This window comes from Rhyacophila brunnea, unplaced genomic scaffold, assembly GCF_057557595.1.
Source record: "Rhyacophila brunnea isolate RB1 unplaced genomic scaffold, BYU_Rbru_1.0 scaffold_6, whole genome shotgun sequence".
Classification (NCBI taxonomy): domain Eukaryota; kingdom Metazoa; phylum Arthropoda; class Insecta; order Trichoptera; family Rhyacophilidae; genus Rhyacophila; species Rhyacophila brunnea.
The window spans coordinates 44,073,208-44,087,498 of NW_028233276.1; the positions used below are offsets into that span (position 1 = coordinate 44,073,208).

At 32.9% G+C, this 14,291-nt stretch overlaps 1 long non-coding RNA gene across 2 annotated transcripts in view; it reads right to left on the minus strand.

The window, feature by feature from the left end:
• Window positions 1-12,849, minus strand: part of LOC147065706 (uncharacterized) — a 432,281-nt gene extending 419,432 nt beyond the window's left edge. For both annotated transcript variants that reach the window (XR_015071790.1, XR_015071789.1), the window contains exon 1: window positions 12,244-12,849. This is a non-coding gene — a long non-coding RNA (uncharacterized LOC147065706). The remainder of the gene's footprint in view (window positions 1-12,243) is intronic.
• Between the last annotated feature and the right edge of the window lie 1,442 nt (window positions 12,850-14,291).

Below are 14,291 nucleotides of genomic sequence, written 5' to 3' on the forward strand. Positions count from 1 at the left end.
TCTCATACTAATTCATATTATCTTGAATGATTTTTCGATAAATCCGTGAATTTATCATATTATAATATAAAAAAAACAACTTGTTTGATTACAGACATGACAATCGTATGGCAAAAGTCGGTTAAAAAAATTAACATAAAAACGAATTTATCTACACTATTGCCGCAAACGTCACTGGCAAATAGTGTGGGTGCCCATTTAGATAAAAAAATAAAACTCATCTCCGGTAAAAACAAATAAAAGTAAGTGAGTAATATCGTTCCCTGGCATCTAAGGAAGTTATTCAGGATACGTAAATACTTGGGCACTTATTGGAAACATGTCAGATGCACAGATTATAAGCTGACTACAACAATAAATAGGAGTAAAATTGACGAACGTGAAGACAATCCGAGGAAGTAACTGGGTCGTTGTGTAAGCAATATTATTGTTTTTAATATTGAAATGTAGACATGTTGATAGCAATGTCAGGTACATAATATTAATAATGTTTCGATCATTCACCTGCCCGGCAGAGCCGCGTAAGCGGATTTCAAGACTTAGGGGGTACATTGTTCGTTGATGGGGTAGTTTGACAGGTCTCATTATATTGTGATAAACGCCTGAAATCTGTCAGGAAAGATAATCATTTAGAAATTCCGGCTTAAATTAACAAGATCCTAATATGACGTATGGAAGTACATATATACGAAAGGTGAATACTTCATGTTACACGATTATTTAAAAAAAGTCTAATTTCGTATAAAAATATATTTATTTAAATAACATTAAAACACTTCAAAGCTAAAAAATACCTTCATAACCAACCGTCTATAAGTAGTATTGAATATAGAATTTACATACACATAATATATACTGTCCTCAATTCTATCAAATTTTCTACTAGCAAATGCTTGATATAATCCAAAGGCTTGATATAATCCATTTTTTTATGATGTTTGATGGTGTTTGTCCTTGAGATCTGAGAACTGTCTACAGTAGTATAGTGAAACAATCACAAACACCCAGGCTTTGAGAAAAACACATGAAGATATTGCGACCTCACCGAGTCGAACTCGGGGTCCCCGGATGAAACGGCATCACCTTACGCTCTAGCCGCCTATGTATCTACTTAAGCACATATGTAGGTATATATATTTCTAAAACATATTCACATATACCACGATATGTAGAAAAGACAGCGTAGTCAAGATAGCATTTTAAATAGCTTTTTCTAGCTTGCAAAATACGCATCTGCCGTATGGCGTTAAATCTGTCGTTTTTTGACATGACAAACAGCTCACAAAAAATAGAATATTATTTACACCAATTTGCTTAAAAATCAACACGCTGGCCATTTGTAGCTTATAATATCCTAAGTACTTACTAATAAATTTAATTTAATGTAAAATACGATATGTACCTACCTAATGACCAAATTTCGTAACTGATATTTTTTACGTTGCATGATTTCGGTATTTATTGTTTAATAAATAATTAATTTTCTTTCAATATAGGTACTTTGGACACACAAAACAATGTTCAAAATTATGACATTTTTTAATTATTAAGTGCTAGTTTCTAGACATTTTTTAAGATTTTGTGTTTTATTCGTCAACAAACTTATTTTTAGCTCTATCTGGCATATTATATTTGTCAAACAAATACTTAGGTACTTTACCTACAGAAAATATTTTTTTAAAATATAAACTTTAGAAAATGTAGGATATCTACCTAGATAGTATGCGAAATCGGTTTCCTCGTGATATTATCCCAAAACCTTTTAAGAAGCATCCCACAGTAAATTTCCGCGAACATTGAACGCTCCATCTACCAACAGCATACGACCAGGTAAAATACCTGCCGCTCGGACCTGCGGTATCCAGGTAATCAAAAATGAGAGATGCCTATCGTTATAAACCGGAAATGCCAGACACGTGATAATGCCTGACTGAAATTGCAAATGTCGGAGAGCTCCGGCCATTTTGATCAAAGAGAAACAATATCGACGATCGACGCTAAGTCGTATCTCCATTTCTGACATGTCAAATTACGTATACTAATGGGTTGTATTTTAATCGACTAGCTAGACAGTAATTAAATGTATTATTATTATAATATTTATAATAATATACTACAAGCCCAAAATATAAATGACAACACAATACAGTTTTGTTATTGTAATATTTTGCATTAATGCAATGTTATAATAATATTGCATCCATATTTGCAGTGCAAAATGCTATGCAATCATCCCCTTAATAATATAACTGACTCACGTTGAGGAAAAGTATTAAGTATTAATAATCCAGTGCCTGCAATTAAAGGATTTTTTATTTTATTCTTGTAATTTAGTTGAAATCTGTAAAACATTTCTTGGGAAATCGAACCCTTTTTTTGGGTTTGTATACTTTTTGGTTGCTGCATTGGATAAATTACCGGTTTTACCCATTTAATTGTCTTCATAATCGAACCTTTCAGAAGTATATCGGAGACGCCCCAACGCGTATTATCGAATGCTTTATTTGCGGTGACAAAGTAAAAGGTAATACAATTATTTTTTTTGTTCAATCTTCAATGTCGCTGGGTAATAGTTTTTTTTAATTAGCTTGTGAATCTATTCGCGCACTAACTATTATAATAGGACCCAAACACATATAATTACTAAATGCATTGACACGCATGCAGAGTCGTTAATAGGACCTATTTTAGTCAAAAAAATGTGATAGATTTGTGACAAAATATTTTCAGTAAGTACAGCGGAGTTGTTATGTAAAATCGTCGCATTTGATACAGTTCTTTGATTGTCAAATCGTACATTTATTTTGTCAGACAAGATGACGTGTTTCTCACATTTAAAAAAAACACTTTGTTATAATATAACATAATTAATATGAATGTTACACTTTTTCGCGTGTTTTGACAGTTTGCTGACGATGATGCTTCGAACATTTGACAAAAGACAAACGGGCATTGAGGACGGTGCGCGACATCATAATAATTAATTGATGTTGCTCTGATGCTCAGTGTGCGAAACGCCTTAAGTTTTCACCAGACATTGGCATTGTTGAAAGTCGTAATATCACATTCATAGTTGCGACGGCATCATCACGCTTATCGAATTAACTTACTTTGCGGTTACGCGAACCGCAGCCTTGCGTAAAATATTGTCATAAATGGTCGAGTTTCCTGAAGATAGCAAAAAGACAATAGCAAATTATATTTTAAGCAATAGACAAGCGATTAGGCATTTATACATCTACGTGTATTAAAATTAATTGTACCTATCTAGTAATTTATTGTAAAGCGTCAAAGTAAAGATAAGTCACGATTCACTCCACACCAACTGAGAATACAAAATACAATAACATCATCGTTACACTCATGTATATGTTACGCCGAATGTGCGAAATTGACCATTACATGAAATGGGCAAAATTTTGCCTAAATCATGAAAAATGCAAGCCCGTTGCTTTATTCATGAATAAAACAAAATATCTGCCGAGTGCGTGAATTCGGCAGTAATTTTTCTGCCTAGTTCATGCATTGAACAAATTAAATAGTAGCGCTACGGTGGTGTTTTTTGCAACTAAACTAAATGTGTCAAATGCTCATGCATTGGTCAAAATGTACGTATATTATCTATGGGCAAAATGGATGGTCGCGCTCCGGTGGTATTTTTTGCAACTAATGAAACTAACCAAATGTGTCAAATGTCATTGATTATAATATAAAAATATACCAATCAATAACTACAATGACGTTCATATCCATTTACTATGCGCAAAAAAAATCTAGAACTATAATATGATATTTTGATTATGAAAAGGTATTTTCGCGATTTGATTCGTGCTTGGGTATCAATCGTGTAATGGTCGATTGTATGTTTGTGATAGTTTAACACTTGTTAGCTAACCTCAAAATGGACATTTAGTTGAATTCAGAATTACAAAACCTAACCTAACCTAATAATAATAATATTAAATTATGTCCAATTATAACTAAAAACCGTCCGTATTAAATTTACTTTTTCTACTGTCAGTTTAAGAATTCCATACCCTGGCGAAATCACGTACTCGGCAGTTAATTTACCTAATTCATGAATAAGGCAACGGGCTTGACTATTACATGAATTAGCCAAAATTTTGCCCATTTCATGTAATAGTCAATTTCGCACATTCGGCGTAACATATACACAGGCGCCACGTCGTGATATTTATTAATTAATATTAATAAACAAAATAATTGCCATATCCGAGAAAATGAGTAGAAATACTGTCTGTATGTACAATTCGGGGAATATACAATAATTGCAGGTATGTTGGAACGTAACCAACTTACACAGTAAAGTCTCGCTGAAGGCAGATACAAAGGTGTAACATTACAAAATAATTACTTACAGATTACGCCATCCACTTTCTTTTCGTTATTATTAAATAACAAAGGAGTAATTCTCATAGTTTTACGAATTTGTCATTACACCTTTTATTAGTATCAAATACGTATGTTAAACTTAAATACATGTTTACTATAGTTTATTTTTGCAAACAGCTGTTTAAAATAAAGAAGTTATACAAATTTAAGATATTCGGTCTTTACCTGGTGCTAATTCATAATAATTTATAAAATGTGTGTATCGCTTTATAATGTATTCACCAGTGGCGAAGTTGGAAAGAGGTAGGCTGTGGAGATCTGAGAAAAAAAGCACAATAATTGTCAGGTATACCTACTTACGACAAATAAGAAGATAGTACTACCAATGACCTACACACTAATGACAACTACACACTAATTACTACTAATTCAATGAAACTCCAAAAACTCACTGACGGCATAAAATTGAACGATGAGTTTAATTTACCTATTTTTTCACAAAACATTTATACACATCAAAAATCATTAGATAAAATTTCTTTTTATTTTTAAAAACAATCTATATTTTTATTGATATGCGAAATTATTCATTAAAATTATTTAATTAATAAAATTATTTTTGGACAAAGTTCAGTCATGATAACAAAATTATTATGAGTTATTATGGTTTGAGCCTCTGCGATAGGAGCCCACCATATTTCATACAATTCGATAGACTGACTGAGGTTACGTAACGTAAAGTCCAAACGAAAACATATTACCATTCCTTGACAAATAATCCGACATTTATTTAGGTCAAGATAGATGGTGCGCTGTGTTATATTTTTTTAAACCTTTGAAGATTGTTTTGTAATCTGTATCTATAATACATTCCTTCATATTATACGAAATCTGGCAAATTAAATTATTTATATAGAATATAAAATAATTACTTAAATATGTCAATATGCAATTAAAAAACATTTTTCATAAGAAAGTAGGCTTTAAACAATCGCCTAGTTGGAGTCTTCACCACTCATATTCGCAAAGTATAAAAATTGTGTTACGACACGTGTTTCGCTCACATAAGCTTTTTCAAGTATTAGGACCCACGGTACGCTGATAACATTCCAAAAATTGCAACCCCCCCCCCCCTACTTAATTATTAATTGCAATTTTATTTTCATAAACTATCAATTTCCCAAATTGCATAAATATACTTAGGTATACACAATATTTACAATAATTATAATACTGCATAAGTGCATAAATAGATAATATTTCAGTTATTCATACTTGATTAAATGAACATGCTGTGCCATGTCTGATAAATGATGTAAATAAAACAACCAAAACTCTACAATCGCATACGATTTAACAAAAAGAACTCAAGTTACTTGGATATAAATTAGAAATAATATATCAACCAGTAACAATACCATCAGATTTTATTTTGCTTAGATTTATTGCAATTCGGCTAGTAAAAATGCGGATATTGTTTTAATTTCAAAATACAAGACGATGAGGGAAAAAAGGAACTAACGTTGAACCAATCTTTGTTGGCCAAAAATATTGTTTTATGGACTTGTCGGTTTTTCGAGAAAGATGCCTAATTTGGTCGACAGCCTTGATAAGCGAGTAACAAATCTAATCAGCCAGGTGTGCTCGCCCTTTTATAAATTGTATTTAACCAAGAATAAGATCATAAAGTGTCCGTTTTGAAAGGGGTAATTTTGTTTTACTCTGCAATCAATTTTCATTTGCATTGTGATTCAACCAAGTTGCAAGTGATCAAGAAACTTATAAATTAAAGGTCATTACCAAAATTAGATTTTACTTCAATTAAAAACGAATCGATCATAATTTATTCTAATGATCATTAGACAATGAGAAATTCTTTTTAAACTAGTATACTTTGTGGAAGAGTGAATATAATATTATATTAATTTAGGTTTAACAAGATGCCAAAAAGAATTACTTATGTATAGCAAAAAATCTGTTATAATCGAGGAGTTACGTTATTGCCATAGATAAATTGATTATTTACGTTATTCTTATTTATTTCATACCTAAGAAATTAGTTACGAGTACCTGTTTCCTACTGATTTCGAGTGCCGAACGCACTGAACGTTAGGCCTGAACAAAAACTAGCCACACATGCGAGTGATAAAGCATTTAACACGCGTATAATCTCCACAATATGCGTTGGACTGTTAGAGTAAGATAGAAGACATGCAAACAAACGACTTAGTGAAGCTAAACATGAAGCCGATAAATTTAATATTGGTTTGGCTGATTGCTGATGCTTAGGGCAAAGCCGGGATTAAGCTTTTTGTTTTCTTTGGCTTTAGAGTTTAGACTTAGAAAAAATAGATACCTGCATATACCTCACTACCTAAATTCCATTAACAAGTATGTATACAAATATTGAATGAATAGTTGTGTAGTATTTGACATTTATAAGAAAGTGAAATATTGACATAATGAAATATCAGAAAAAATAATTCAATGCAGTGTAATGAATGTCAAAATCGAAGTTATTAGTAAGTACATATTATTAAACTGTAGAATTTTGAATCAGATAAGTAAATACTTATGTAAGTTATATTTTTATCAATATCTTACGTTTTATCGTAAATATAAATAAATCTAACAGGTAAATATTACTAATAATAATTATTGACTTGAATGTAGGAAGGTGTCTTCGTAAATATAATAATCTGTAGGTAAGCCTATTTTATCAGTTCTTACGTAATTAAGAAGCTGTTATCTCTCTACTATCGCCGTGGGCCGTACCATTTATATAACTAGATTCGTAGAATGTAGATTATTTTAGTACCTGGGCTAAATCGAAAAGTTCGAGTGTATTAATTATTGAAACAATACAATATAATAATATTATGTTGAATTGATGTACGTATATTCGAGTATAGAGATAGGTGGTGTAAATGGCCCAATATAATAATTTTATACATCATATCTGATACAAATCGCTTCCCTTTTACAATGCCAACAAATAAAATAAAACTACTTACTACAAAATCAGCGCAGGATCACTCTAATTTAATGGAAGGGACGCGACAACCGAGGCATTATTTCCATGCATGATCTTTCTCACGATTGAGCATGTCTCTCTTTTTCGTATTAACTTTTAATCTCTTTTGTTCGTAATCAGGGGCGGCTCTACCTTAAGGGTTCGTAGGAACCATCCTCACATCGTTATCATGTCAAAAATACACGTCCGATATTTTAATCATTGTCATAATATACCTACATAATTATATGTTTGAATGAACAATTTAATTTATTTCATCCAACTAAACACGTCCCAATTTTATAGTAATATTTATTATTATCTATTTTATACAAATAAATAAAGCAATGATTGTAAATTGTGTAATAACATAATGATGATTACGCGGTATCAAAGTAACTAAATTAAATACATATGCCCTATTTCACGGTGGCACCTATGTACAAATTAAGATATCTATGACGTATATTTTACGCAGACCGGGGTCACTTAGCCACGGTACCTACAAATCTCGTTGTACAAAGTATGTGAATGCATTAGCGTTAGCATACGCATACTGGGGAGTGAATAAAATAACCCCTAGGTGAGTAAACACACTCGCTGCATGTCGTTGTTCAAAACTGTTAATGGTTAGTCTATAATAATTATTATTTCCTCATTTATAAAATCATATTATTATGAGTAGGTAGGGTGGCCGCGCGGCATAAGCGTTGGACTATAAAGCCGTGGGTCCCAGGTTCGAATCCTGGGTCTGGCAAGTACACATATTGTTTTTCAATTTGTGTGTGTCAGGGTATGGACCTAATAGGTTGAGCAAGTGGCTGACATCCATTTCTCGTAAAAAACAAAATCTGTCAATACAAACCTTCACTCTGTGGAGGCCCATATGATCCTATCAGGATCGGACATGGTCGGGGAAAAAAAGGTATGTATACTTAATAATTAATGGCTAAGCCCCACCACATAGAAAGTAGAAGAGCCGCCACTGTTCGTAATGGAATGCGATGACAGGTAAATTAAATCTTAGAGATATCTATCAATTAAGTATAAGTATGTATTTACTAGATAATTCTATCGATTTTTAAAATAGTAACATTTTAATTATATGGTTTGTTGCTGATTCTAGGAATAGCCGAAATATGAAGGTGACGAAGTGCATATAAACTGAAATAATTGCAGTTTAATGGGCTGGGTAACCTTAGGTGACATTACATTAACGGGAGGGTTAATAAGGGACAATCTTTAACCCTGATTATCTCAAAAAAATATGTAGCATATTAAGGCAGTGATGTACAACTATGTTGACCTATAATTAAATGTTATAATCAATGTTAATATTACTATTATAGTTTGGTTTAGACAAGGCTTAATGAATTTAAAAAGAATAACCAACAACAAGTGTCATGCTTTTCTAATTCAACGAAAATTAATGAAAAATTGTGCACAATTTTGTCGGATCGTCAAAAATATATCAAAACTTTTATGGTTTGGTTTCGGTAGGGTTTAACTAACCAACATCATTTGTTAATTGTAACGATAGTTTAATAAAAACAAATACATATGACTAACGAAGTTTAATGTGCACTATTTATGTCGGATCTTAACAGCCTACCTCCACCCTTCGCCAATGTAAAATATGTTATTTGATACACTTGTAACATATTTAATAACAACTTTAAAAATAGTTAAGCACTGAAAGTTGATTAAAAATATCTCAGCATCTCTCTCTAATCAGTGCTTTACATAGAGTTGATTTTTAGCGATTTTACTGAAGTGACTAAAATAATGTAGGTACCTCTACCGGCGTCTTAAAAAAACAATTATCCATATCACTCACATCGTCTGTGTCAGTAGTTTACGTACCAATACATACTTAAGTCTTATTAACACCTTACCTAAAAAAATATTATCTGGTATGATCAAACTGAAGTGATAATAACATGATAAGAGATAAGGAGGTAGTACCTACTATAATGGCGCCTGGGCTTATCAGGTAGACAGGTGGAGGGGGGGGGGGGGGGGTTACGTAAGTAAGTGCTTACCTAAGTATGTAGGTACCTACTGACTTACTGAACCTTCACACACAATTCAAGTGGGCCTTTAAGAATGAATTATGAAACTACGTTTACTTACTGTTGATTTGACAGTACAAAATACCATAATTACATAATGTGAAGGTACTCATATAATACCAATATGTATAAGTAATATATAATATAAATAATTAATGTTATAAATTGGACTGCTGCGTTATGCATTTATCGATTTCACTAAACCGGTAGGTAAGTATATGCACATATTATTTTGTACTTAAGAGGTAGGCTGTTGAGGTCCGATATAAATGGTGCACACTAAACTTTGTCAGTCTTACTTATTTATTTTCATTGAACTAATAATACAAATTGCAGTGTTGGTTCGTTTCAAAAATTCAATTAAACCCTTCGTAAACCAAGCCATAATGGATAAGACAAAACATATTCTATAGATAGATAGAAGAATATTTTTTATACTTATACTATTCGTATACATACTGGCCTAAACCAGCAGAGTCTTAAAAATACGAACCAACAAAATCTGCATTTTGTACTCTTAATTCAATGAAAATAAATAAGTATGACTAACAAAGTATGCACTATTTTTATCGGATCTCCATAGTCTACCTCCAATATGATGGTTTGGTTTAGCCAGGGTTAAATTGAATTATAAAAACTAACTTTCGCCATCTGAATTCGTATTCTTAGCTCAATAAAAATAAAAGCTAGGTATTAGATACTGACAAAGTTTAGTGTGCACTATTTGTGTCGGATCTCCACAGCCTACCTCCACCCTTCTCCTCTGCCACATCTATATAATTATCAATTATATAGGCACCTATAATCGTTAACAATAATTTAACCAATATTATTGGTCTGAATGTAAGTAAGAATAAGTACGTACCTAGGTTATCTAAATATAACTATGTTTTCGGTAGGTGCGTAATTATTAAATAATATAGCAGTGATTGACAACAATATTATTATCGGTCATGCCAAATTAAAAATAATTATAAACGGTATGCACCTAACATTAATTACCCTGATAACAGGTTACTTTCCGCTGAATCATTAGTCATTTACCTACAATACAATCAATTTAATATACATGATCTAACTTAGTGAGATCGCTGACACTGCGAGCTGACAATAATAAACTCTATAATGTGTCAATACTCAATAAAATACCTGTAATACATATATTTACGAATTCTCCAACAACTCTGTAAGTATATAGGACATAGGTATTATTCATTCGTCAGTTGCACTTCAAATTTAATTCGCCAACAATCATTCAGTAAATAGATGCCAACGTTACGAACATTTCTTTCTAGATCTAGTATTTTGACTAGTTTGCAAAAAACGCATCTGGAACATGGTGTCAAATCTAGTGTTTTTCGGCACTGTAAACAGCACAAGATATCTGATTAAAAGTCTTTCAGTGCTATAGACGCGCTAGGCGCGTAACGATTAGGTGGCCATTAGATGTAATTAGTATGCTATTTAAATGTGGTAATTAATAGGCTTTTTATAACGGATAACTTACTAATCAAATAAATGTAACATACCTTCAACATTCTTTTATGTGCATTTTAATGGGCCAATTTCGTTTCGTTTTATTATGACTTTTTAAAAGATTCAGCACTTACTAGGTGGGTAACCAACCCATTATAATTTATTATAAAAAAACGTATTTATTAGTTGTGAAACAATCATAATTACTTATTACACTTTTTTTTTTGACAAAATTTTGCATTTTTTCTAGGGACTAGCTTATTTTCATACACCATACTATCTTATATTTTTAGACTGTTTGCAACACTCATAGCCATTACAGTACGATATACTATTCAAATTGTACTATGTATCAATTTTTAATACATTTTATATTAGCATGTTCAAGTATCACGTATTTGGAAAATATTATTATTAATCTCAAGATGACCAACTTGACGATTAAAAACTGCATCATTCCAGAATTGCTTATCCTTTCGGAATGCAACCTTTGCAGGTATACCTTGTACTTTTAATATAACACATCCAGGTAACGTTTTATTTTATTTGAGTTTCGCATAAATTTATTGGCGAAAGGATGCATCATCCGCTCCGACGCTGAATTCCATGGCGATGACTAACTTCGAAATACTTTTGACTGCCTTCTTACTAATTCGTTGCAATATGACGCGATCGTTTTTATCGCCAGTAATGTCATTGTGTAAATAACATTGTCATTGATTAAAAAAAAGTTACTTATAATTTATAATATAATACTTATATAATAATAGGTACTAGTTATGTAAAGTACAGTTTTATGTTGATTTATTGTGTAGTCAATACTTTATTAAATATAATACTGCCAAGGAAGATTATGAAACACCTAACCAGTATGAACACAAATGTCTTATTTTTCACATATTAATAATAAATGACGTTTTACATTACAATATAATGATTTATTTATTGGATAAGGAGTTGAATTCCCTTGAATGAAGGTCTATGCTCTGGCCTATACTGATTTAGATGGGACCAAATTTCTATTATCTATTCGTAAGTTACGAGAAAAAAAGTAAAAAAATAAATATTTAAGGGTGTTACAATACGAAAAAATAACCGTGAACTATTTTTATTTTTAAACCTTTATTTATTATAATAATTATGTATTTGTATTTATTATTATATCGGTATATGACTCGATTATCGAAACGATGGTCGTCAACGCGAACAGGTAGCTGATGGACTAGTGGAGAAATAATACCATATTTTTTTCACCTGGTGATTCCAGGTAAACGCGCGTAGTGAATAGTTTTATTCGACAATATTCGCATTGTCAGTGATAAATTTTACCTGATAAGTCGTGGCTGGCGGAGGTATAGCAGAGAAGAAACCCGAAGGATATAGTCAGCATTGCCATCGAGGATAGCATCCGCAAACTGGGCCCTCGCACGCTGAATCTGCCGGCTTCATCCATTGTCTTTCACAAGAATTACAACTTAATCCCACCATAAACAAAACTTCACTGAATAATCGCACTATTTTTTTTTATTATCTAAAATCGGGAAACACAATTCAATAATAATTATTCGAAGACGGTAGAAAAAAAAACACTATCACATTATTTCAAATTTCAACCGTCACTAAAGAAATTGAATACAATCACGCTCGTAATCGCTGGCGACCGACACACCTTACAGGTAAAAAGCCAAGCCGTTGATAAAACTCACTGCAAACTGCAAAGAAACTTTTTTTAAACCGGATTCCTCGAGAACTTCGGGGATGTATCCATGTTAAAACTGTCGGAAGAGTTTACGGCACTTGTTTTACGTAATTCTCGATTAAAGTTAACACTTGCAATCATTTTGATTAGTTAATAACATCGCCGAAAACATAGTTTGTCCGGTAATGAGCGCTCCTCAAACACCCGACTATGCGTCAACTCGGCAGACGGCAACTGACTGGCGTTGGCCGGCAACAAGTTGTTGCCAGTGGCGGCGGTAGGAGGCGCTGTACTCGAGACACGGAAAGTTAACAGACATGCGCGCCTCGTGGAGTTTACGCGCGCGAAATGTATTCTTTTGTTTTGACTAGTAATGTCACAAAATAATAAACATCCAATGTGATCAAACCTAGAAACACATTGTGACATTATTACCATCACGTCACGTGAACCATCCGAATATTCACTAATAAAAACTGACAACTGGCGTTGCCATCTTTTCAAAGTGGAATTATAGTACAGAGCCTCCAAAATTATAGTATACGTATTTAGTACGCGTCGTCATCTGTTGAAAATGTATGTTTTTTGTTTCTCAGTAAAAAAAAAAATAACGGATAATTTGAGAAACTCCGAGACTATTTAGGTACCTCTTCCGACCAAAAATGCTTATCGAAGAATTCAAGATCAAGTCAAGGGATTTTTTTACTATTTTCGAGCAATTTTTTTTCCAAGTTCTCCAAATCTTCTTATATTGCGAAATTATAGTAGGTACTTTGCACCAATTTATCGAACGTAAATATCGAAATTTTAGTACATATTTTTTCCGATATTCAAAATTATAGTATTTTGGGCGTACTATACCTACCTGTTACGCCATGCAATGAACAAACGACATTTGGTCCTCAGATAATACGGCCTTACCTTCATGCAACTCCTTACCAACCTCTATTACAGATAAAATTTCCAGATGAAGAGGGTGCGGGATTAGCCCAGGTGCCTCATAACCGAGGACTATCAGAAGTCAAAAAAAGTCATGCAACTCCAAGTTGGCTGAATGCAGCCCACTATACCTATGCGGATTCCAAGTTCACAGGAAATACCACCATCGTCGGCAATTGTGGTACCTATTTGAACGTGGTCACCAGCTCGATGGGCAGACCGGAAACCCGCAGAGGGGTGTCAATGCGTGCAGCACTGCACATGGATTTGGTCTTTGGTCGATCGTCGAGTCAAACACAAATGCGTCATCTGCGTACTCGAAATCGCACAGTGTCCCTTCGCATACTTTGGTTGCGTCATCATGATGTATGCGTATCCAGGACTCGAAATGAACCGGAGCGCTGTTCCGGTTTATAAAATCCCCAAAATTATCGCTCCGTCTCGAAAAAATATTTAACTGTCTGAGCTAGATAGACCATATATATTATAACAAAAGTCTAACACAATAATTTTTATAAAATATATACAAATTAGATATCTATGTTGATGTTTTCGTAAAATTATCGAGCGCTCCGGTTCGTAAAATTTTCCATTGCGAGTGCTGGGCGTATCCCACTGTCGGAGCGAACCATCCTACGTTTATGAAATCCATCATGATGATAAAAAGAAAAAGCTTCACTCCTGATGTACTTTCGAAGAGGTCAGCTGATGTTGTTCCATTACGACGACCAATTTCTGT